This window comes from Pan troglodytes, chromosome 17 (genome assembly GCF_028858775.2).
Source record: "Pan troglodytes isolate AG18354 chromosome 17, NHGRI_mPanTro3-v2.0_pri, whole genome shotgun sequence".
In the NCBI taxonomy this organism is placed as follows: Eukaryota; Metazoa; Chordata; class Mammalia; order Primates; family Hominidae; genus Pan; species Pan troglodytes.
Window position 1 is genome coordinate 2628857 of NC_072415.2, and position 27074 is coordinate 2655930.

General features: G+C 38.5%; 1 long non-coding RNA gene across 2 annotated transcripts; it reads right to left on the reverse strand.

The window, feature by feature from the left end:
* Positions 1 to 4566: 4566 nt before the first annotated feature.
* Positions 4567 to 27074, reverse strand: LOC134808699 (uncharacterized). 2 transcript variants are annotated; one of them, XR_010152110.1, is made up of 3 exons: positions 26875 to 27063; positions 24497 to 24626; positions 4567 to 6447 (listed from the first exon to the last, which is right to left on the reverse strand). It is a non-coding gene; the product is annotated as an uncharacterized LOC134808699 (long non-coding RNA). The 2 variants fall into 2 exon arrangements; XR_010152109.1 differs by lacking the exon at positions 4567 to 6447 and having other exon boundaries at positions 23723 to 24626; positions 26875 to 27074.

The following is a 27074-nucleotide window of genomic DNA, read 5'->3' on the forward strand; positions in this document are numbered from 1 at the left end:
AAACTGCACATATTTGTTGTCAGTTTGTTCTTTTAGTTTTTGTTAAAATGTTTTGTTTTATTCCGGTTTGGATGTCTTTTGGGGTTTTGCTTTGTGGCTATTTATTACTACAATGTAACTTCTCCTCTAATTGACTGACAGGTTTGTACATTCTCAATAAAGTATTTTGGTAAAATCTTTATACAAACTGTGTAGTCAATTTTACATTACATAAACATAAAACAGTCAAGACTATCATGATGAAAAATAAAGATTGAGGGCTTAAAAAGTAAAATACGACACAGCTAAAGTAGTGTGCAAAGGGAAATTTATAGCACTAAGTGCCCACAAGAGAAACCAGAAAAGGTTTAAAATCGACACCGTAACATCACAATTAAAAAAACTAGGGAAGCAAGAGCAAACAAATTCAAAAGCTAGCAGAAGACAAGATTTAAAATCAGAGCAGAACTGAAGGAGATAGAGACACAAAAAGCCCATCAAAAAAATCAATGAATCCAGGAGCTCATTTTTTGAAAAGATCAAGAAAATAAATAAACTTCTAGCCAGACTAATAAGGAAGAAGAGAAGAATCAAATACATGCAATAGGAAATGATAAAGGGGATATAACCATTGATCCCACAGAAATAAAAAGTATCATTAGAGAATATTATAAATACCTCTTTGCAAATTAACTAGAAAATCTAGACAAAATGGATAAATTCCTGGACACATATACCCTCACATGTCCAAACCAGTAAGAAGACGAATCCCTGAATAGACCAATAACAAGTTCTAAAATTGAGGCAGTAATTAATAGCCTACCAACTAAAAGAAGTCGAGGACCAGACGGATTCACACCTGAATTATACCAAAGGTACAAAGAGGAGCTGGTACCATTCCTTCTGAAACTATTTCAAACAATAGAAAAACGCGTACTCCTCCCTAACTCATTTTATGGAGCCAGCATCATCCTGAAACCAAAACCTGGCAAAGGCACAACAACAACAAAAAAATTTCAGGCCCGTATCCCTGATGAATATCGATGCGAAAATCCTCAATAAAATACTGGCAAACCGAATCCAGCAGCACTTCAAAAAGCTTATCCACCACGATCTAGTCAGCTTAATCTCTGGGATGCAAAGCTGGTTCAACTTATGCAAATCAATAAATGTAATCCATCACATAAACCGAACTAATGACAAAAAACACATGATTATCTCAATAGATGCATAAAAGGCCTTCAGTAAAATTCAACACCTCTTCATGGTAAAAACTCTCAGTGAATTATGTATTGATGGAACCAATCTCAACATAATAAGAGTTATTTATGACAAATGCACAGCCAATATCATAGTGAATGGGCAAAAACCGGAAGCATTCCCTTTGAAAACCTGCACAAGAAAAGAACACCCTCTCTCCCCACTCCTATTCAATATAGTATTGGAAGTTCTGGCAATAAGGCAAAGAAAGAAATAAAGCGTATTCAAATAGGAAGAGAGGAAGTCAAATTGTCTCTGTTTGCAGATGACATGATTGTATATCTGGAAAACCCCATCATCTCAGCCCAAAATCTCCTTAAACTGATAAGCAACTTCAGCAAAGCCTCAGGATACAAAATCAATGTTCAAAAATCACAAGCAGTCCTATACGCAATTATAGACAGACAGCCAAATCATGTGTGAACTCTCATTCACAATTGCTACAAAGGAATCCAACTTACAAGGGAAGTAAAGGATCTCTTCAAGGAGAACTGCAAACCACTGCTCAAGGAAATGAAAGAGGACACAAACAAACGGAAAACAATCCGTGCTCATGGATAGGAAGATTCAATATTGTGGAAATGGCCATACTGACCAAAGTAATTTATAAATTCAGTGCTATCCCCATCAAGCTCCCATTGACTTTCTTTACAGAATTAGAAAAAAAAATACTTTAAATTTCATATGGAATCCAAAATGATCCTGCGTAGACAAGACAATCCTAAGCAAAAAGAACAAAGGTGGAGGCATCATGCTACCTGTCTTCAAACTATACTAAAAGGCCACAGAAACCAAGACAGGATGGTACTGGTACCGAAACAGATATATTGACAAATGGAACAGAACAGAGGCCTCAGAAATAACACTAAACTTCTACAACCATCTGATCTTTGATGAACCTGACAAAAACAAGTAATGGGGAAAGGATTCCCTATTTAATAAATGGTGTTGGGAAAACTAGCTAGCCATATGCAAAAAACTGAAACTGGACTTCTTCCTTACTCATTATACAAAACATAACGGAAGATGGATTAAAGACTTAAACATAAGACTTAGAACCATAAAAACCCCAGAAGAAAACCAAGGCAGTACCATTCAGGACATAGACATGGGAAAAGGCTTCATAACTAAACCACGAAAGACAATGGCAACAAAAGCCAAAATTGACAAATGAGATATAATTAAACTAAAGAGCTTCTGCACAACAAAAGAAACTATATCAGAGTGAACATGCAACCTACAGAATGGGAGAAAATTTCTGCAATCTATCCATCTGACAATGGGCTAATATGCAGAATCTACAAAGAACTTAAAACAAATTTACAAGAAAAAAACAAACAACCACACCGAAAATGGGCAAAGGATTTGAACAGACATTTCTCAAAAGAAGACATTTATACAGCCAACAAACATATGACAAAAAGAACATCATCACTGGTCATTAGATAAATGCAAATCAAAAACACAATGAGAAACCATCCCACACCAGTTAGAATGGTGATCATTAAAAAAAATCAGGAAACAACAGATGCCGGAGAGAATGTCGAGAAATAGGAAGACTTCTACACTGTTGGTGAGAGTGTAAATTAGTTCAACCATTGTGGAAGACAGTATGGTGATTCTTCAAGGATCCACAAGGAGAAATACCACTTGACCCAGCCATCCCATTACTGGGTATATAGCCAAAGGATTACAAATTATTCTATTATAAAGATACATGCATACATATGTTTATTAGGGCACTGTTCACAAGAGCAAAAACTTTGAACCAAACCAAATGCCCATCAGTGATAGACTGAATAAAGAAAACGTGGCATGAACACATCATGGAATATGATGCAGTCATAAAAAGGATGAGTTCATGTCCTTTGCAGGGACATGGATGAAGCTGGAAGCCATCATTCTCAGTAAACTAACACAAGAGTAGAAAAGCGAACATCGCATGTTCTCACTCATAATTGGGAGTTAAACAAAGAGAGCACATGGGCACAGGAAGGGGAACTTCACACACTGGAGACTGTCGGGAAGTGGGGGCCTATGGGAGGGATAGAATTAGAAGAAATATTCCTAGCCTAGGCCACTATTTAGATTTTCTAAATTTTGTTTCAAAAACATGATATGTTTCAAAAATCATTATTGATATGTAATTATGTAACTATATGGTTCAGAAAAAAGAATCAACATTAATTATGATTTTTCCAAAATACTTTATGGTTTTGAGCTCTTCTAGCAGTGACATTTTTGCTGTAGGTAGTTGCTGTGTATCTGATATATTCATCATAGCATCCTTTGTACCCTTTACACTTATCCTTCAATTTCCCACTCTTTTTAAGTGTAAATTTTCAAGGCCAGGGCTCCCATATCTTCCCAATATTACTTTGTGAAAAGAAGCTTCTATGTACTGTTTTCTCTGGGTCTTGGTTGGATATAATGCTAAAAGAGCTGAAAAATAATAATTTTTTAAAAAATTCGGTTATGAGATTAAAGTAAATATATTATATATATCTAATGTACAAAATTAGGCCAGCTGAGAACACAATGACAGTTGAAGCAGGACCTGAGATCCTGTTTCTCTCAACTGACATATGAACTTAACTACAATTGGGTGAACAAAGCCAGTTGAGTTTCTAGCACCCCACATGAGAAAAAAGCCAACCATAACCACACTTAGAAGAAAGAAAATTTGGTTACATTTGTGCACTACAGAACAGAGCAGTTAGATAAAAATCTGTCCATTCCATGATTCTCCCTCGGAAAAGAAAAAAGGGTGAAATGTGTATGCAAACTTCTGACTTAGTGAGTTGTACCAGGGTTATCCAAAGACTGGAAATTGCTTCCTTTAACATTTAGTATTGACTAAATGTTAAAGAAAAGAGAGAGAGTTTAAATGACAACTTGGGTCATATCAGAATAAAGATAAATGCTTCCTACAACAACAGAGACTGTTGTGCCTATAACAGTGACGAAGGGAAGATACTAAAGGCTCCTAAGAGGAAACAGAGGTAAACCTTATTAACAAGAAAATACATACAGTAGTCCAAAGAAGACACATTTTCACAACAGATTGGAGAAGCTCCCGGAATGACTAGTGTGGCTGAATGTTGTCAATTTTCCCATATATAAAGCTATTTCATAAAGGATAAAATAGGCAGTGATTTCTTAATTGACCAAAACCTTAACAAAACCACAGTATGTAAAAGCAACCAGGAAATATAGCGTAATCAAATGAGAAAAATATATCTTAAAAATATATATTCAAGAAGTGGAGATCTAAGAATTATTTTTTTAACTTAAAATCATTTTATTTTTCTTTATTTTTTTTATTTTGTACACAGGATCTTACTCTATCTCCTGGGACAGAGTGCAGTGGTGCAATCACAGCTCACTGTAACCTCAAATTTCTGAAGTCGAGCAGTCATGCCACCTATGTCTCCTGAGTAAATATGACCACTGTTGGGCACACTACCACAGCTGTATAGTTTCTTTAAGAAAAATTTGTACAAACAGAATGTTGTTATGTTGCCCTGGCTGGTCTCAAACTCCTGGTCTCAGGCAATCCTACTGCATCAGTCTGAAAGTGCTGGCATAAGCCACCATACCTGGAATTGTTTCTCTTTTAAGAAAAAAAGACTATAAATCATTAATAGTAAAATAAAACAAAGAAAGTTATTGCATAATGATAAAGGGTTCAATTCATCAAAAAGACTTAACTATCCTAAATGTAGATGCACCCAACTTTGGGGAACATAGAGTTATAAAACAAGTACTGCTAGACCTACAATAAGACTCAAGCAGACACACAATAATAGTAGGGGAATGCAACTCCTCACTAACAGTGTTTGACAGATTATCCAGGCAGAAACTTAACAAAGAAATTCTGGAATTTGATTTGACACTTGATCAATTGAAACTAATAGACATTTATAGTATACACCACCCATCATCTAAGGAAGTAAATTCTTCTCATTTGCTCACAAAATATAGTCTAGGATTGACCACTTACTAGCCATAAAGCAATTCTCAATACATTTAAAAAAAAAACAAAATTATGCCAACCATACTGTCAGGCCACAATGGAACAAAGATAAAAATGAATACCAAGAAAATCTCACAAAATCACAGAATCATATTGAAATTAAACAACTTGCTCCTGAATGAATTTTGGGTAAAGACAAAAATTAAAGTAGAAAATTAAAAAGATTTTGAAATAGAAGAGACACAATATAACAAAATGTATGGGATGTAGGAAAAGCACTTTTAAGAGGAAAGTTGAGAGTGCTAAATACCTGCATCAAGAAGTTAGAAAGATCTCAAACTAGCAATTTAACATCACACTTAGAGAAACTAGAAAAATAAAAACAAACTAACCCCAAAGCTAGCAGAATGGGAAAAATATTCATAACCTATGAACCTGACAAAATCTAATACTGAGAACCTGTAAGAAACTTAAAGAATTCACAAGCAAAAATTTACCCCATGAAAAAGTGGGCAATAACAGACTCTGTTCAAAAGAATACGTACAAGTGGCCAAATAACATGAAAAAAGCTTATCATCACTAACCATCAAGGAAATGTAAATAAAAACCACAATAAGACATCATTGTACACCAGTTACAATGGTTTTTCTTAAAAAGTAAAATGATAATAGATGTTGATGGGGTTTTAGAGGGAAAAAATCACTTATACACTGTTAATAGGAAGGTAAATTAGTTCAGCCACTGTGGAGAGTGGTTTGGAGATTTTCCAAATAACTGAGAGTTAAACTATGATTCAATGCAGCAATTTCTCCACTGCGTATATACCCAGAAGAGAATAAACTATTCTACCAAAATAGCACATGCACTTGTTGGTTCATCACTGCATTATTTATAATAGGAAAGACATGAATCAACCTAGGTGCCTATTAACGGTAATTTTTTTTTTTTTTTTGAGATGAAGTCTCACTCTGTTTCCCAGGCTGGAATGCAGTGGCATGATCTCAGCTCACTACAACCTCCACCTCCCAGGTTCAAGCAATTCTCCTGCCTCAGCCACCCGAGTAGCTGGGACTATAGGCAGATGGCACCACGCCCGGCTAACTTTTGTATTTCCAGTAGAGACGGGGTTTCATTATGTTGTCCAGGATGGTCTCGATCTCCTAACCCCATGATCCACACACATCGGCCTCCTACAGTGCTGGGATTACAGGCGTCAGCCACCGTGTCCAGCCTATTAATGGTAAATTGAATTTAAAAAGTGTCACATGTACAGCAATACTACTTAGCAAAACAAAACAAAACAAACAAAAAAAAAAACAACGAAAAAAAACTTGTCCTTTGCAGCAACGTTAATACAACTAAAGGCCATTATACAAAGCAAATTAATACAGAAATGGAAAATGAAAATACTGCATATTCTCACTTATACATGGAAGTTAACACTGGGTACACACGGACATAAAAACAAAAATAATAGACAACTCTTAGAGGGTGGAGAGAGGGAGGGACCAAGAACTGAAAAACTGTGTATTTATTACTATGCTCACTACCTGAGTGATGGAATTACTCATACTTCAAACCTCAGCATTATACAAAATATCCATGGAAAAAACCTGTGTAGGTACCTCCTAAATGTAAAATAAATTTGAAATTCTAAAAAGAGGTCTTACTCTCTCACCAAGACAGGAATACAGTACCATGATTATAGCTCAATGCAGCCTAAAATTCCTGGGGAACACAAGGAATAATCTTACATCAGCCTCCAACTTCCCGAGACTACACAACATTCCACCATGCCTGACTAATCTGTAAAAATATTTTTTACACATAGCTTCTGACAATATTGCCCGGGGTGGTCTCAACCTCCTGGCCTTAAGTAATTGATAGGGTTTGGCTCTGTGTCCCCAATCAAGTCTCATCTTAAATTGTAATAATCTCCACATGTCCTAGGAGGGACCCTGTGGGAGGTAATTGAATCATGCGGGTGGGATTTTCCCGTGCTGTTCTCATGATAACAATTAAGTCTCATGTGATCTGATGGTTTTATAACTGGAGGTTCCCTGAACAAAGTCTCTTGCTTGGTCCAATAATGGTGAGACCTCTCTAACAATGTCAAACTGTGAGGCCATTAAACCTTTTTTCATGATAAATTACGTAGTCTTTTTTATGTCCTTATTATCAGCATGAGAATGGATTAATACAGTAGGCCTCTTGCCTTAGCTTTCAAAGTAGCTGGAGTTACATGCACATGTCATTGTGCCTGGCTAAAACACCTAGCTTAAAGATGCTCAGTCAGCTAAAGAAGAACATAGAAAGCTAAACAGAAAAAGAAAACAATGCATGACGATAATGAGATTATCAACGAAGTGATTAAAAGTACAAAATAGAAACAACGTGTAGAGCTGAAAAGTAAAATACCTGAGTTTAGAGATTCACTAGAAGGTCCAACAACAGGTTTGATCTAGCAGGAAAAAATTCAGCAAGCCTCATAAGAAGTCACTTGAAATTATAGGGTGAGGAGGCTAAAAATAATTTAAAAAATTAAGAAAGCCTAAGGGACTTATAGGATACCATTAAGATGGCCAATATACTAATAATGGGAATTCTAAAATAAAAAGAAAAAAGATAGCAGCAAAGTTATTTCAAGAAACAAACAGTGACACAGAACTCAGAATTTGAGGGAGAAAATGACCTAAAATATAATGAAACTTTACCAACTCTAACTAATAACAACACAGGGAGACCCATGACAAGACACATTATAATCAGAGATTCAAAAGTTAAAACACCAAGAATCTTGAAGTCAGCAAGAAAAAAGTGACTTAGCATGTACAAGTTTACCCCTGCAGGATGACAAGCAGATGTCTCAGCAAAAAAACTTACAGGTAAGAGGTTGTAGGATGACATACTCAAAGTGCTGAAAAAATGGCAAGTACCAGCCAAGAACACTATGTCTGCCAAAACTATCATTTCAAATGAATTAAAAAATAAAAATAAAGAATATTCAAGATCAACAAAAACTGTATAAATTTATACCCACTAGGCCTGTCTTAAAAAATGCTAAATAGTCATTCACATTAAAAAATGAAATAATGATGAGAGCAACACAAAATTATGTAAAATATGACGTTTTCTAATAAAGAAAATTATGTACACAATCATAATATTCTTTGTAATTATAATGAAGATGCACAGAATGCTTTAATTCTGCTATATATTTGAGATAACAAAGACTTAAAAATGACTATAAATCTGTGCCAATAGATTCACAACACAAAATGATATAATTTGTGACATCAATAAAACACATAGGGAGCCATAAAGAGGCAGGGTTTTATATGCAATAGTAGTTTTTCTTGGTAATATCTATAGTAACAACAAAGAAAATACCTACAGTTCTTAGGATTTTGAGACTAGTCTGGGCAACATGGCAAAACCCTGTCTCTATGCAAAATAACAACTGTTAGCCAGGAGTAGTGGTGCACATCTGTGGTCCCAGGTACTCAGAAGGCTGTGGTGGGAGGATTGTTTGAGTTGAGCCTGAGAGGCAGAGCTTGAGTAAGCAGAGATTGTGCCACTGCACTCCAGCCTGGGTGACAGAGCAAGACCCTGTCAAAAAAAAAAAAAAGGAAATACCTATAGTACACACACACAAAGACATACACACACAGAGAGTAGTGAGAAAGGAATTAAAACATGTCACTACAAAAATCAATAGTACACTAAGAAAGAGAACAAGAGAGAAAAATAGGAACGAAATAGCTACAAGACCGGCCAGGGGCGGTGGCTCACGCTTGTAATCCTAGCAATTTGGGAGGCTGAGGTGGGTGGATCAACGAGGTCAGGAGATCGAGCCCATCCTGGCTAACACGGTGAAACCACGTCTCTACCAAAAAAAAAAAAAAAAAAAAAATAGCCGGGCGTGGTGGCAGGCTCCTGCAATCCCAGCTGCTGGGGAATCTGAGACAGGAGAATGGCATGAACCCGGGAGGCAGAGCTTACATTGAGCCAAGATCTCACCACTGCACTCCAACCTGGGCGACAGAGAGAGACTCCATCTCAAAAAAAAAAAAAAAAAAAAAAAAGCTACAGGACCTAAAACAAAAAAGAAACAAAATACAATACGAAATCATTCCCTTTTAGTAATTTTTTAATATAAATTAATTATGTCAATCAAAAACATACTTTCACTAAATAAATTCATGAAACAAGATTCAACTCTCTGCTTCCTACAAATAACCAAATTATGATCTGGAACACATATAACCTGTACATGAAAGAATAATAAAAAATATTAAATGCAAAATCAAATACTGTCATGGTAGACAAAATACATATTATATCAAAAACTTCCTCAAGAGACAAGAGGAAAAGGACAATAAAAACAACAACAATAAAAGCAACAACAATAAAGCAACATACAACAATAAAAGCAACAACATTAAAACAACATACAACAATAAAACAACAACAGTAACGCATGTGCCTTACATCACAGTTCCCAAACATATGAAGCAACATTTTACAGAATTGAAACATGAAGTAGCCAGCACCTGATAACAGTAAATGACTTTTATATCTGACTTTTAGTAATGTAAATTAAAAAACAAACATAAGATGGATAAGTAAACAGAGGACTTCAACAACACGATAGAACAATTAGACCTAACAGTCACATTTATATCTCTCCACTCAACAGTAGACTCTGCAATACTTTCAATCACACATGCCACAATATTCCAGATAGACCACCTGTTAAGTTAAAAAACGAATCTTAGCAAATTTAAGCAGATGGAATTACAAAATTATTGCTAACTATGATACAATAAAACAAGAAGTTAAAAACACTAGCATGTCAAAGAATAAGTAAAAATTAAACAACAAATTCTCAAACACACTCTTGTTCAAGAGGTTATAGACTTAATATTTTTAACATGTCACTACTACCGAAAGTGGTTTACTGATTCAATGCTCTTTCTTTTCTTTTCTTTCTTTTTATCTTGAGATGGGTTTTTGCTCTTGTTGCCCAAGGTGGAGTGCAATGGTGTGATCTCAGTTCACTGCAACCTCCACCTCCTGGGTTCAAGCCATTCTCCTGCCTCAGCCTCCTAAGTAGCTGGGATTACAGGCAAGTGCCACCAAACCTGGCTAATTTTGTATTTTTAGTAGAGATGGGGTTTCTCCATGGCTGGTCTCGAACTCCTGACCTCAGGTGATCCACCTTCCTCAGCCTCCCAAAGTGCTGGGATTACAGGCATGAGCCACCACCCCTAGCTGATTCAATATACTTTCTATCAAAATACCAATGAAACTTTTTGCAGAAGTTTTAAAATATTCTATAATTTTTATGGAATTTCAAGTGATTGCAAACAGCCAAATAATATTGGGGAAAAAATATAAAGATAGAGGCATCATACTTTCTAATTTCAAAACATACTATAAAGGTATAGTAATCAAAACAGTTTGGTACTGACATAAAGACAAATGAATGATGAAACAGATGAGAGAGTTCGGACATAAGACCTCATGGGTTTAGTAAACGTATTTTTAAAAACTGTTCCAAGAATTCACAATAAGGAAAGAACAGTCTCTTCAACAAACAGTATTGGGAATAATAAAAATTTACAAGGATAAAATAACAAAGTTAGACCTTACCTTGCACCAATAAAAACATAAATTCAAAGCCGGGTGTGGTGGCTCACACCTGTAATCCCAGCACTTTGGGAGGCTGAGGCAAGTGAATCACAAGGTAAGGAGATCAAGACCATCCTAGCCAACATGGGGAAACAACGTCTCTACTAAAAATACAAACAAAAATTAGTTGGTGGTGGTGGCACAGGCCTATAGTTCCAGCCACTCAGGAGGCTGAGGCAGGAGAGTCTCTGGAACCCGGGAGGCAAGAGTTTCAGTGAGCGGAGATCACACCACTGTGCTTCAGCCTGGCGACAGAGAAAGACTCCACCTCATATAAAGAAATAAACTCAAAATAACTAATTTTTGTTAGTTATTAAAATGGAATTTTAAACTTTATTTTTCAGATATTTTGCTATCAGCATACAGAAAGCTGCTATTCTGTTGATTTTCTGCAATGTTACAGAATTTGTTTAGTAGTTCTATTAGGTTTTGGTGTAGTGTTTAGAGTTTTTCACATATAAGATTATTTTGTCCACAATCAGAGACCATTTGACTTCATCCTTTCCTATTAGTATGAGTTTATTTCTACCTCTTGCATAATGTCCTTGGCTAGGACTTCCAGTACTATGTTGAATAAGAGGTCTGAAAGTGGGGATGATTAGTCTTGTTCCAGATCTCAGAGAGAAAGCTTTCAGCTTTTCCTTATTTAGTATAATGTTAGCATTGCTTTGTCATAAATGGCCTTTACTGTGTTGAGGAACATAACTTCTATTCCTAATTTGTTGAGAGTTTTCATCATAATGAATGTTGAATTTCATCCAACGTTTCTTCTCCATAAGCAAAAGGTACAAAAATTAAAATACTTAATGTGATGGTTAATACTGGCTGTCAAATTGATTGGATTGGAGGATAGAAAGCGTTGATCCTGGGTGTGTCTGTGAGGGTGTTGACAAACGAGATTAACATTTGAGTCAGTGGGCTGGGAAAGGGAGGCCCACTCTTAATTGGGTGAGCACCATCTAATCAGCTGCCAGTGAATATAAAGCAGGCAGAGACTGGCCTAAGCTTCCAGTCTACATCTTTCTCCTGTGCTGGACGCTTCCAGCCCTCAAACACCAGACTCCAAGTTCTTCAGCTTTGGGACGTGGACTGCCTCTCCTTGCTCCTAAAACTTGCAGACAACCTATTGTGAGATCTTGTGATCTCTCTAGGGAGCCCGACTAATACACCTAGCAACAAACTTAACTTAAAAGGTACAAGATCTCTACTCTGAAAACGACAAAACATGGATAAAAAATATAAAATACAAATGAATAAATGAAAAAATCTTGTGTTTATACACTGGAAGAATACTGTTAATATAGCTACCCAAAGTGATCTACAGACGTAAAGTGATTTTTATCAAAATATCAATGACATTTTTTCACAGAAATAGAAAAAATATTTTAAATTTATGTGGATCCACAAAAAACTCTGAATAGACAAATAACTTTGAGCAAAGTAAGCAAAGCTAAAGGCATCACTTTATCAAACTTCAAAACTTGCTACAAAGCTATAGTAACCAAAACAGCACTGTACTGGCATAAAAACAAACACATAGACTAATGTGCCCAATAAGCCCAGAAGTTAGTTTATGCACCTAAAGCCAACTGATTGTCAACAAAATTGCCAAGAACACACTTTAGGGAAAAGCTAATCTCTTCAATAAACGGTGCAGGGCCATTTAAATATTTAAATTCAGAAAAATTATACTAGACCCCAGTGCCTTGCCATATGTGATAATCAACTCAAACTAAAGACTTAAATGTAACGCTATCAATTATGAAGCTATTAGAGAAAAACTAAAAAATGCTTTATAACATTGGACGGGAAAAGGATTATTAAAATAACATGTCAAAACATAGGCAACAAAATCAAAAATAAGCAAACAACATTATGTCCAACTAAAATGCTTTTCCATATTAAAAAAAACTAAAAGATTGAAGAGACAGCTTAGGCAATAAAAGAAAATGCTTTCAGGCTATACATATGACAAAAGGCTAATATTCAGAATAAATAAGAAACTTTAAAATCTCAAAATAAAATACACTTATAATCTAATTTAAAAAATGCAAAAGATCTTAATAGATGTTTGTCAAAAAGTGATACAAAAATGGCTAACTGGAACATAAAAAGATGTTCTACATTACTAATCACCAAGGAAATGAAAATCCAAACCACAATGAGGTACTGCCTCACTCCCATTTAGAATGGCTATAATAAAAAAATTTAATAAAACAAGTACTAATGAGGATATAAAATGAGTGAATGTATACATTGTTGGTGGAATTGTAAATTAGTATGGCCACTATAGAAAATACCATGGAGGTTTCTGAAAGAAATTAAAAATAGATGTATTACATGATCCAGCGATTTTACTCCTGCATGTATATACAAAAGAAAGGATATCACTGTGTCAAAAAGATATTTGCATTTCCATGTTAGTTACAGAACTAGTTATAATAGCTTATATATGTAATCAATTCAAATGTACAGCAACAGATAAATGGATAAGGAAAATGTACTATATATGCCCAGTGAAATACTATTCAGCCATAAGAAAGGATAAAATTCTGTCAGTTAAAGGAGCATGGATGAACCTTGAGCATACCATGTTAAGTAAAATAAGCCACATAGAGAAACACAAATACTTTATGATCTTATTATCCCACTCATTTGAGGAACCTGAAAAAAAGGGTTGATATAAGCAAAGAGTACAACAGGGGTTACCAGAGACTGAAGCAGGGAGATGGTAAAAGGTAGCTTCAAAAGTATTGTGTTACAATTAGATAGGAGAAATAAGTTTTTGTTTTTTGTTACACAGTAGAATAATAATAATTAATGAAAAGGTATCGCATATTACAAAATAGCTAAAAGAGACCAGTTGTGGTGGCACATTCCTGCCATCCATACATTTTGGGAGAATGAGGTAGGAGAATCACTTGAAGACAGAAGTTCAAGATGAGCCTGGACAACATAGTGTGACCCCGTCTCTATGAAAAATTAAAACATTATCCAGGCATGGAGGCAGCTTCCTGTACTCTCAGCTAATTGGGAAGCTGAGGTTAGAAGATTGTTTGAGGTTACAGTGAGCTAGGATTGCACCACTGCACTCCAATCTGTGTGTTAGAGCAAGATCCTGTCTCTAAAAAAAGTTAATACATAAAGATATAAAAAATAGCTAGAGAAGAAGCTTTTGAATGTTCTCACCATAAAAATAACAAATGTATGAGGCAATAATTACACTAAGTACTCTGATTTTTATTGCTATACAACATATATACATAATTGTTTCCCCAAAATTTGTACAATTACATGTGTCAATTTTAAAAAATTAAGACTATAATGTAAAATCTATAGATGTAAAATTCCTAGCACAATACAGAAGGGTGAAGCTTCATGACAATTGGTCTCGGCAATAATTTGGGGGATGTAACATCAACGGATCAGACAACAAAAGCAAGGGAATACACATGGTACTAAATCAGTGTGTGAAAAATATCCCAAACAGGCAAAGCAGAACATGGAATAGATATATGCACAATTATGTACACTGTAGCATTACTCACAAACATACTACCTGGAAGCAAATGTACCTTTAAGGATGAGTAGATTCAACAAACAGGGCATGTATATTCACTGGGATAGCATTCAGCCTTAAAAATAAGGAAATCTTGAAAAGTACTACAATAAGGACAAATCTCGAAAACATTCTGTTAAGTAAAACAAGACAGTCAAAAAGGAAAACTGTATAATTACACCTATGTAAAATATTTAGTCAAACTCAAAGAAACCAAGTGTTGTAGTCTCAGCAGTGCACCAAGATGTAACAGTCTCTCATAGTCTGAGATAGCATCGAAAGTTCTTTGTTCTACTTCTAAGGAGATTAAGGAGCGTGAACACAAAGGTGAGGTTAGACTGAAAGTTTGATAAGCAAGAGAAGAAAGCTCTTTGCCAGCAGAGATAGTTTCTGAATGGGGTGACCTCTGTGAGGCTGGGGTCCAAGGTTTTTATGGACTGGGAAAGGAAGAGAAGGAAATGTGCCTAGTTCACAGGCTGTCTTGAAAAAAGTGTGGCTCAGCTTGGCCCAGGACTTTGGCCCGGGGCCAATCAGGAGCTGAAGGGATGATTCATAGATGCTATTTAGATTGGCCCAAGACTTATCAGAAGCTAAAGTGAAAGCTTGGCGCAGGAGCTTGTCCCGGGAGCAATCAGGGGCTGAAGTAATTATTCACAGAGGTCAGACTTACAGTTCAAGTAAAGGAGAGTGTCGACCGGAATGCACCAGGGCCCACTGCGCTTATGCCCACAAAAGGAGAAGAAACATTTTCCTGGGAGCCCACTGACTGCACAAAGTACAAAGGCGTTTCTTTTCTTCGTTTTCTTTTCTTTAATTCTTTCATTTTTTTTTTGAGATGTACTTTCTTATCATTTATTTATTTATTTATTTATTTATTTATTTATTTTGAGACGTAGTTTTGCTCTTGTTGCCCAGGCTGGAGTGCAATGGTGTGATCTCGGCCCACAGCAAACTCCGCCACCTGGGTTTAAGTGATTCTCCTGCCTCAGCCACCCAAGTAGCTGGGATTACAGGCATGAGGCACCACGCCCGGCTAATTATGAATTTTTAGTAGAGACGGGGTTTCTCCATGTTGGTCATGCTGGTCTCGAACTCCCGACCTCAGGTGATCCGCCCACTTCTGCCTCCCAAATTGCTGGAATTACGGGCATAAGCCACCGTGCCTGGCCAAACAAAGGCATTTCTATGCCAGGTCGGTCTTGTTCCCTTATCTCAGTGAGCTGGAGGTTTGTACAAGTTTTTATCCAAATGGGCCAGAGGTTTTTCTGTCTGTGCAGCCATGGGCATGTCTCCAAGCACAACATCATGTGCTAGTTACCTTGTTAGTGTCTGCAGCTTGATTTTTTCCAGGATTCCTTTTATGTTATGCAGGGATGAGACACTGACCCAAGGGCCAGGGACTTTCCAGGGACCCTTCTCTTGCTATCTAACTAAAGCAAGCTAACTAACTTGTTTCACAATTAATTGAGTATTCACTTTTACTTTTGTAAGACAAAAATTATCTAAAACATATTGCAAAAAAAAATAGAGCTATACTTACCAATTCTAAACCATATACTTAAAATGTTAGAAATGAAAATGGCATGTTTTTAACTACAATTAGAAATTTAGGACTACCTAAAAGGCACGGTTACAAAATCTTCAAACATCCCCTTCAAATAACAAAGGGTTCTTCTCACATAATTATTTAGATTTAAACTATAAGTTGATTGTAAATTTAAGATTATTTCCCTGACTACTCACCAAGATAGAATAAAATAATCACTAGAAATGAAGAAAAGAGGGAAATTTATAGCACTAATGTCCACATCATAAAGCTAGAAAGGGCCGGTCATGGTGGCTCATGCCTGTAATTCCAGCACTTTGGGAGGCTGGGGTAGGCAGATCACTTGAGACCAGGTGTTCAGGACCAGCCTGGCCAACAGCAAAACCATATCTCTACAAAAAAATACAAAAATTAGCTAGGTGTGGTGATTCACAACTGTAATCCCAGCTACTCAGGAGGCTGAGACAGCAGAAGTGACTTAAAACCGAGAAGTGCAGGTTGCAGTGAGCCGAGATTATGCCACTGTACTCCAGCCTGTGTGACAGAGTGAAACTGTCCCACAAGAAAAAAAAAAAATTAGAAAGATCTAAAGTTAACAGCCTAACATCTTGACTAAAAGAACAAGAAAACCAAGTGAAAACAAACCTGAAAGCTAGCAGAAAACAAGAAATAGCCAAGATCAGAGTAGAGCTGAAGGAGATAGAGACACTGAAAACTCTTCCAAAAAAAAAAAAATAATAACTCAACCAATCCAGGAGCTGTTTTTATGAAAAAAAAATTAATAAACTAGATGGAACACTAGCTAGGCAAATAAATAAGAAAAGAAAGAACAAAACACAAATAGAAATAATAAGGGAGATATCATCACTGATCCCATGGAAATAAGAACAACGATCAGAGAATACTATAAGCACCTCTATGCTCATAAACCAGAAAATCTAGAAGAAATGGACAATTTCCTTGCAAAATAAACTCTCCACAAGACTGAACCCTGAATAGATCAATAATGTGTTCTGAAATTGAGGCAGTAAGAACTAGCCTACCAAGCAAGCTGAATTTGACTTGAGGTAAAGAGGAGATAGTACATTTTCTCCTAAAACTATCCAAAAAAAATTGAAGACAAAGAAGTTCTCTCTAACTCATTCTGTCAGGCCAGCATCATCCTGATACCAAAACCTAACATAGATACAACAATAACAACAACAACAACAACAACAACACATCATGCCAATGTCTTTGATGAACACTGTGCAAAAATCCTCAATAAAATACTGGCAAACCAAACCCAGCAGCACATTAAAAAGTGCATCCACCACAATGGAATTGGCTTTGTCCCCAGGATGCAAGATTGATTCAACATATGCAAATCAACAAATGTGACTCATCACATAAAGAAAACTAAATTAAAAAAACCACATGATTACCTCAATAGATGCAGAAAAAGCACCCAGTAAAATTCAACATTCCTTCACGTTTAAAATTCTCAATAAACTAGGAACTGAAGAAACATACCTCAAAATAATAAGAGCCATATACAACAAACCCACAGCCAATATCATACTGAATGTGCAAAGGCTGGAAACATTCCCCCTGAAAACCGGCACAAGAAAAGTATGCTCTCTCTCACCACTCCCATTACAACTCCCGTTCGGAAACCTTGTCCAGGAAAATCAGGCCAGAGGAAGAAATAAAGAGTATTCAAATAGAAAGAGAGGAAGTCAAATTATCTTTCTTTACAGATGACCTGACCCTATATCTAGAAAGCCTCTTCGTCTCAGCCCCAAAGCTTCTTAAGGTGATAAGCAACAGTAGCAAAATCTCAGGATATAAAATCAATGTGCAAAAGTAGCTAGCATTCCCATACACAAGCAACAGGCAAGCAGGGAGACAAATCATGAATGAACTTTCATTCACATTTGCTATAAAGAGAAAAAAACACCAAGGAATACAGCTCTGAAGGAAAGTGAAGGATATCTTCAAGGAGAACTACAAACAACTACTCAGAGGAATCAGAGTGGACACAAAAGAAATGGAGAAACATTCCATGCTCATGGAGAGGAAGAATCAGTACCACGAATATGAGCACATTGCCCTAAGTAATTTATAGATTCAATGCTGTTCCCATTGAACTACTGACATTCTTCAGATAATTAGAAAAAAAAAACTTTTTAAAATTCATATGGAACCAAAAAAGAGCCCAAATGGCCAAGCCAACCTTAAGAAAAAAAAAAAAGCTGAAAGGGTCATTGCCTAACTTCAAACTGTACTAGAAGAGTACAGTAACAAAAACAGCATGGTACTGGTATAGAAACAGACACATAGACAAATGAAACAAAATAGAGAGCATAGAAATAAAGCCAAAAACCTACAACAACCTGATCTTTGACAAAGTCAACAAAAACAAGGAATTAGGGAAAAGTCTCCCTATTCAATAAATGGTGCTAGGATAACTGGCTAGTCATGTGCAGAGAATTAAAACTGGAACCCTTCCTAACACCATAGACAAAAATTGACTCAAGATGGATTAAAGACTTGAATGTAAAACCCAAAACTATAAAAACCTTAGAAGAAAAAATCTAGATAATACCATTCAGGATATAGGCATGAGGAAGGATTTGATGACAAAAAGACCAAAAGAAATAGCAACAAAAGCAAAAATTGACTAATGGGGTCTAATTAAACTAAAGAGCTTCTGCAGAGCCAAAGAAGCTATCATCAGAGCAGAGAAGCTAGAGAATGGGAGAAAAATTTTGCAACGTATTCATCTGACAAATGTCTAATACCCAGAATCTATGAGGGATTTAAAATTTACAAGAGAAAAACAAACAACCCCATTAAAAAGTGGTCAAAGGACATGAACAGACATATCTCAAAAGAAGACATACATGTGCCCAACAAACAGGGAAAGCTCAACATCACTGATAACTGGATAAATACACATCAAAACAACAATGAGATACCATCTCACACAAATTATAATGGCTATTAATAAAAAGTAAAAAAGAAATAAAAACAGATGCTGGTGAGGTTGTGGAGAAAAGGGAACACTTTTACACTGTTGGTGGGATTGTAAATTATTTCAAGCATTGTGGAAGAGAGTGTGGAGATTCCTCAAAGACCTAGAAGCAGAAATACCATTTGACCCAGCAATACTATTACTGGGCATACACCCAAAGGAATATAAATCTATTTTAAATATACATGTATACATATGTTCATTGCAGCAATATTTACAATAGCAACGTCATGTAATCAATCTACATGCCCATCAATGATACACTGGATAAAGAAAATGTGGTACACATACACCATGGAACACTATGAAGCCATAAAATGTAATGAGATGATGTCGTTTGCAGGGACATGGTTGGAATTTGAAGCCATTACTCCCAGCAAACTAATGCAGGAACAGAAAACCAAACACCACCTATTATTATTCTAACTTATTAGCAGAAGCAGATCAATGAGAACACATGGACACATCAGGAAGAACAACACACACTGGACACCTGTTTCATGGCATGGGGGAGGGGAAGGAGAGCAACAGGAAGAATAGCTGTGGATGCTGGGCTTAGTACCTGGGTGATGAGATGATCTGTGCAGTAAAGCACAATGGCACACGTTTATCTATGTAAGAGACCTGCTTATCCTGCACATGGACCCCTAAACTTAAAATAAAAGTTGAAAAAAAAGCTTATCACATATGGACCACTGAACTTAAAATAAAACTTGAAAAAACACTGAGTATGAGGTGGATTCCCTATGTTAGACCCAAACTGAGGATCCTGAAGCTCCTACTGGGGAATTGGGGCTGGGTGCACCCTGGGGAGCTGCTGCCAAGGCCGTCCACTGTCCCTACAGGCCGCCTCCCTTCCCGGCCTGTGATGGAAAGAAGGGGTATGTGAACAGCTGTGGAAGTCAGACTCTCGGGAACTGAATCAGGCCCCAGCCCATGCCCCCCAGCCCAATCCAGCCAACGTGCCCGCTGTCTTCCCGCCCAGCCAGCCAAGCCCTCAGGACTGTTAGATGGAAGCAGGCTCCATCATCACCCAGGCATGGAAGGAAGATGCCCTGGTCCTTAGCAAGCAAGGCCTGGTTTCCAAAGTGCTCTCCGAAGAGGCCTCATGTTTGTCACATCTTAGAAGGTACCTTTCTGCTGCTCTTGCACCCAGCATGTTGGCAAGTCAAGTTCCCCCACTGACTTCTCCACACATAAGGAGGGAGTCAACACCATTGCTAAGTCGGATCAGCTCCAGGGTCTCCAGTATCAGTTTTATCAGATCCCAGGGACCTGCCTGCTCCCAGAGGTGACAGAGAAAAATCAAGGAACGATCTGTATGGTCACTGACATGGATGAAACCCTTGTGCATAGCTCCATTAAGCCAATCAGCAATGCTGACTGCCTAGTGACTGTAAAGATTGAGGGGACCATGAAGCCTTATATGGATGAGTTCCTGAGATGACTGGAGGAACTGTTTAAATGTGTTTTCTTCTTTGCTCTCTTCATTCCAGCCTGAACAAGTATGCAGATCCTGTTGAGAGGTGACAGCGTGCTGGCAGTCCTCACAACCCTTGCTCGCTCTCAGGGCCTCCTCTGCCTGGGCTCCCACTTTGGCAGCACTTTAGGAGCCCTTCAGCCTGTCGCTGCACTGTGGGAGCCCCTTTCTGGGCTGGCCAAGGTCGGAGCCGGCTCCCTCAGCTTGCGACGAGGTGTGGAGGGAGAGGTGCGTGTGGGAACCAGGGCGGCATGCAGTGCTTGCAGGCCAGCCCGAGCCCGGCAGACCCCGCACTCGGAGCCGCCAGCTGGCCCCACCGGCCCCAGGCAGTGAGGGGCTTAACACCTCGGCCAGCAGCTGCTGTGCTCAATTTCTCGCTGGGCCTTAGCTGCCTTCCCACAGGGCAGGGCTTGGGTCCTGCAGCCTGCCATGCCTGAGCCTCCCCACCATCCGTGGGCTCCTGTGTGCCCAAGCCTCCTGGATGAGTGCCACCCCCTGCTCCACGGCACCCAGTCCCATCAACCACCCAAGGGCTGAGAAGTGCGGGTGCACAGCGCCAGACTGGCAGGCAGCTACACCTGCAGACCCTGTGGGGGATCCACTGGGTGAAGCCAGCTGGGCTCCTGAGTCTGGTGGGGACATGGAGAAACTTTGTGTCTAGCTCAGGGATTGTAAATACACCAATCGGCACTCTGTATCTAGCTCAAGGTTTGTAAACACACCAACAAGCACCCTGTGTCTAGCTCAGGGTTTGTGAATGCACCAATCAACACTCTGTATCTAGCTACACTGGTGGGGATGTGGAGAACCTTTGTGTCTAGCTCAGGGATTGTAAACACACCAATCAGCGCCCTGTGAAAAAGACCACTCGGCTCTAACAATCAGCAAGATGTGCGTGGGGCCAGATAAGAGAATAAAAGTAGGCTGCCCCAGCCAGCAGTGGCGACCCACTCGGGTCCCCTTCCACACTGTGGAAGCTTTGTTCTTTTGCTCTTTAAAATAAATCTTGCTGCTGCTCACTCTTTGGGTCCACAATGCCTTTATGAGCTGTAACACTCACTGTGAAGGTCCACAACTTCACTCCTGAAGCCAGAGAGAACACGAACCCACCTGGAGGAATGAACAACTCCAGATGCGCCACCTTAAGAGCTGTAACACTCACCGCGAACGTCTGCAGCTTCACTCCTGAGCCAGTGAGACCACGAGCCCACCAGAAGGAAGAAACTCTCAACACATCCGAATGTCAGAACGAACAAACTCCAGACATGCCACCTTTAAGAACTGTAACACTCACCGTGAGGGTCTGTGGCTTCATTCTTGAAGTCAGTGAGAACAAGAACCCACCAATTCCAGACACATTGTGATGGGTGCGATGGACCAGTGTGAGGTGTTCTGGAGTTGCCTAGCCCATGAGTCACGTTTGTTCCACCAAGGCTGCTATGTCAATGACCTCAGCCATCTGGGGAGGGACCTGAGGAAAACTCTCATCCTGGACAACTCGCCTGCTTCTTACGTCTTCCACACAGAGAATGCAGTGCCTGTGCAGTCCTGGTTTGATAACATTCCAGACAGCAGCTGCTGCACCTGATATCAATCTTTGAGGAGATGAGTGGAGCAGAGGGTGTCTACACTAGCCTTGGGCAGCAGTGGGCCCTTAGCCTTTCCTGCTTCCCAGCAATGGCCATCACAGTAGGGGATTTTCCCGCACTGTGCCTTTATGATCAGCCTGAAAGAATGAAGCCTGGAACACCTACCCACATGGGCCTGGAAACAGTGAGAAGTGATTGAAAAGAGCTTTAGGACAGCTTAGGTGCCCAGTGGGTGAATGCCAGACCAAGGATACCCAGAGCTACCTGCCATCAAGTTTTTGGGTTCCTGAGATGTGGGTGTGAGAAAAAGAAAGAGAGCATGTGTGTTTTGCTATGAACTGTGGGCCAAATATATAGTGTTTCAGTAGGGGAGAAGCTGAAGGACAAAGACTCTTCCCAAGTTAGCTTTGTCTCCTCTCCTGTCACCCTATGAGACCCTGAGTTCCATAGGGATGAAGACTGTTGAAGGCTCCATTGCAAACCTGGTCTTTCTTCAGTGCTGCAAGGCCTATGCCAAGGAGAAAGGAAACGTATGCCTTTGGGTGTTCCAGACACACATCTTTCTGAAATATTTCTCCAGCCAGTTGTTGCAGATAAAAGACGATATTTCTGGGAAGATGGGGACTTACGTCCAGACCAGTACCCAAGACATCAGGCCTTGTGGCCCAAAGGCTATGCTTACTTAAGTCCAGCCAACTGCCTGGGATGGATCCTTTCTGCATCTCCCCAAGACTCACCACTTAGGCATAGCCTTAAACCTGTGGGGAAGGAAGTTGTCTCCCCGCCCTGCAAGAGGACAAATAACTGATTTCTGTTCTTTCGACTCTGTTTTAAAATTCTCTTAAAAAAAAATAAAAGCCTATCTGAAACTGAAAAGAAAAAAACAAAAAAACAAGGAAAAAGATGTCATACTTACATAAGTGAAAAACATACAGATATACCTATAAGCAACAAACACAGCTAATTCACACATATATTAAACAACACATTGAGATAAACTGTACCGAGCTAAAAATTATCTTTCGACTGATGATATCAAGCTTTAAAACAAAAATACAGTTAACTGATCTGAGAAAACATAACTCCCAAGAAAAGAAACACAATAACACGGAATTGAAAACAAGAAGAGAGATTTTCGAGCATAAAATCCTGAATACAACATAGATTTACAATGGAAAATAACCGTTTTTTTTTTTTAATTTTTTTTTGAGACAGAGTCTTGCCCTGTCGCCCAGGCTGGAGTGCAGTGGCGCAATCTCGGCTCAGTGAAAACTCTGCCCACTGAGTTCACGCCATTCTCCTGCCTCAGCCTCCTGAGTAGCTGGGAATACAGGCGCCTGCCACTATGCCCGGCTAATTTTTTGTATATTTAGTAGAGACGGGGTTTCACCATGTTAGTCAGGGTTCTCTCGATCTCCTGACCTCGTGATCCACCCGCCTTGGCCTCCCAAAGTGCTGGGAATACAGGCATGAGCCACCACAACCGGCCAAAAAATAATTCTTTAGATATCTACAGCATTCAACTGTGTGCACTCATGAAAAGCAGACAAATTAAGTCATTAGAATTTAATAAATTGCAGTAAAATTATACCGAAAATACATTACAATCATTAATAACAGGCTCTAATGAGAAGAATTTAATAAATAATCATTAAAAAGACAGGATAATTTTATTATGTTCTCAATATGTTGCTGCACTTCTTACCACAAAATATAATAAAATTATATGCCTATAATATAGATTTCAGGAGCTAAAAAAGCCTTATATTTCCAAATAAAAGAACAACATAAATTTTGCAAAATATGACGAGCATTACTGCAGTATAAAGTAAATATCTGGAATTAAAATATACCATCATTTAGATACAGACTAAAAAAAAGAATATAAATGTTAATGATTCCTTTCTGCCTGCAGTGAGCTTAAAATTACAACCAAAAATTTTAATAAATATGTAGCACCTACAAGACATTTTATTAATAGCTTACATAATGTGGAAATTTCAGCAATTTATTTTAGAATTTTTGAATCTAAAAATCACCAGCTTGACATTCATTTGCGAAAGTGAAACGTAAAGGAGAGTAACATAAGCAAGACGACAGAATGGGAGGTTCTGCATGCACATCCCCCACAACATAATGCAGCTGCCACAGGAAACATAAGTGCATTCATGAAAGCCTTAGAATCCAGTTGAGTTTGTGACACCCAGCTGGAGGCAAAGAGCAAGGAAGACATCTTCAGAGGGTAAGCACTTGACCAAATGGCAAGCTTGCCAATCATGGTCCTCGCTTCAAAACAGAATACTACCACATCTTACTGTAGACTTGGCTACAACTCATTTGACCTTGGTCCTGCCACTGCAAAAATCTGTGAAAAACACAAGAGAATTCATACTCACCTGAGACTTAGGTGACAGGCCTGCAGAACTTGGTTCTCTCTATAGTCGCTGAATCAGGCAAAACACACCTTCTTTCCTTCTCCAGCCATGGTCTGGAAGAAATCTTCACATTGATATGATGAAATGCTAACTAAAAATATGAAAAATACTAAAGTATAAATGTCACTAAAAATGGTAAATACATACTGAAATTCAGAATACTCTAAATTGTTATCATCTTAAACTAGACTATTAAAATACAAGATGTTTTACATAAGTCTCATGATAACCACTGGGGGAAAAAAACATAGTAAAGAAAAAGAGAAAGTAATTAAAGCATACACAAACAACAAAAATTACACATTGGATATGGTGGCTCCTGCTTATAATTCCAACACTTTTGGAGGCCAAGGTGGAAGAATCATAAGCTCCTTGGGTGTTGTGGTACATGTCCAAGTAGTCCAAGCTACTTGGGTGGCTAAGGTGGGAGGATTGCTTGAGCCCAGGAGATTGAGGCTACAGTGAGCTGTGATATGCCACTGAACTTCAGTCTGAGCAAGAAAGCATAACTTTGTCTCAACAAAAATGAACATTACCACAGGAAAGACAGAACCAGAAAAAAAAGAAGCAAACTTAAAATGGACAGAAAACTACAAATGTACAATAGTAACTGCTTACCTATCACTACCTTACAAATAAGAAGATTAAATTATCTACTAAACAGATACTTCTGTAGACTGAATGTCATCTCCAAAATTTACGATAAAATAGCCAATGTGATAGAATTAAGAGGCAGAACCTTTAAAAATTAATTAAGCTATAAGCACTCTGCCCTCATGAATGGATTAATGTTCTTATTATGGGAATGGGCTAATTTTAACAAGAAAGGATCTGTTATATATTAAAAAAAAAAAAAAAGCTCTCTCTCCCTCACATCTTTGGCCATGTTATTATCCAGCAACTAGACCTTCAACAGATAACAGTAACATGGTGTTTTACCTTCCCAGCCTCCAGAATCATGAGTCAAATAAAATTCTGTTCTTTATTAATTACCAGTCTGTGATATTCTGTTATAACAGCCAAAAGAGACTAAAGCAGACAGAGCGGATAAATGAAACTTTTAAACCTCGTAATATGCTGCTTACAGGAGACTCAATTATGAATAAAGAGCATAGGCTAAAAGTGAAAAGATAGAAAATGATATTCCATGCAAATAATAGCCATAGGAGTTCAATGGTAGTTATGCTTAAATTAGACAAAATAGACTTTCTAGCAATGTCTCTCACAAGCATGAAATGAGTTTACCATACAATAATAATAGGTTAATTTGTCAAGCAAATACAGCTATATATATTTATGCACCCAAAAGGGAGGCTTCTAAATATAAAAAGCAAATATGGGCAGAACTGTAGGGAGAAGTAGAAATAAATCCAATAATAGAAAACTTTAATGAAATGTATAATAAAGGACAAATAGTTAACAACATTGTAAATTTGCAAGGGAAAGCTGTTCTCCTGTGTTGCATTTGAGAATGCAGCAAAGAAAGTGGGAACTGATAATTTTACCGCAAGTCTGAGTTAGGCTGAAAAACAGGGTGGTCGATTAGAGGTTCCACTTGCCATATATTAAAAAAACACAGGAGAAAACCAGTCCTCCTCTGGAGTGTTAAAATAATTAAAGAGCAGAAAATTAGTCTAAAGTGGCTCTAGTGCCCTGTGTTCATAGGTTAAAAAAACAAACAAACAAACTAACTAACTAAAACCTAACTCAAATACATTTCCTATAAACCATTATCTTAGCCTGAAACAAAATGCACGTTTAACCAATGGCAAACATGCAATTAACCTCTGAATATGTAACCAGGACATTTCCATCTGGATAGTTCAAATAAGGTGACTACATAACTGGAACCAATTATTGAATTTTGGTTGCTTTCTCATACATCTTATGAAAGCCTTTCCTTTATGCCCCTCTGGTGGACCAGAAATCATGGCTGGGTGCTTTCCATTTCACCAATCACTGTTTGTTCAGATAAACTGGTTAACGTTTTAACATAGACTCCCCTTAATTTTTAACAAGAGAGACTGGGGACCCCACGGGCCGCAGCTCCTCCCACGCAAACACCCAGTGGCAGTTTTTCCCTGATGACCCACCAGGCCTCCCTGAACAATCTGGGAAATACCCATGGCTGTGGGCGCAGAGCAGGGCGCTGCCCAGGGACAGGACCGGATGGGCCGGGCGGGACGTGGGTGCCTCGGGGCTGGCCCAGCGGCCATCTTGCAGCCACAGGGGACTGAGGGCCAAGCTGCGGGAGACTCGGAGCTAACCGTGGGGAGGCCGGTCCTGCCGGTTTCACAGCCTGCTCTCCCCTCTCGGGATGGCGAACCCCGTATACTCACCATTTCCCAGCTTCCAGGATGTCCTGGCATCTTAACTGTGCGTCCCCAAGGACGTACAGATCACAGGGCAACAGGGGCTGTGAAAGAGTAGCCCGGGGCTCCCAAAGTGGAGGAGGCGAAAGAGGAGACGGATCCCAAGTTCCTGTGCCAACGCCAGGAAGAGACAAAGATCCCGCCAAACGCCGGAAGCCACGCCCTCC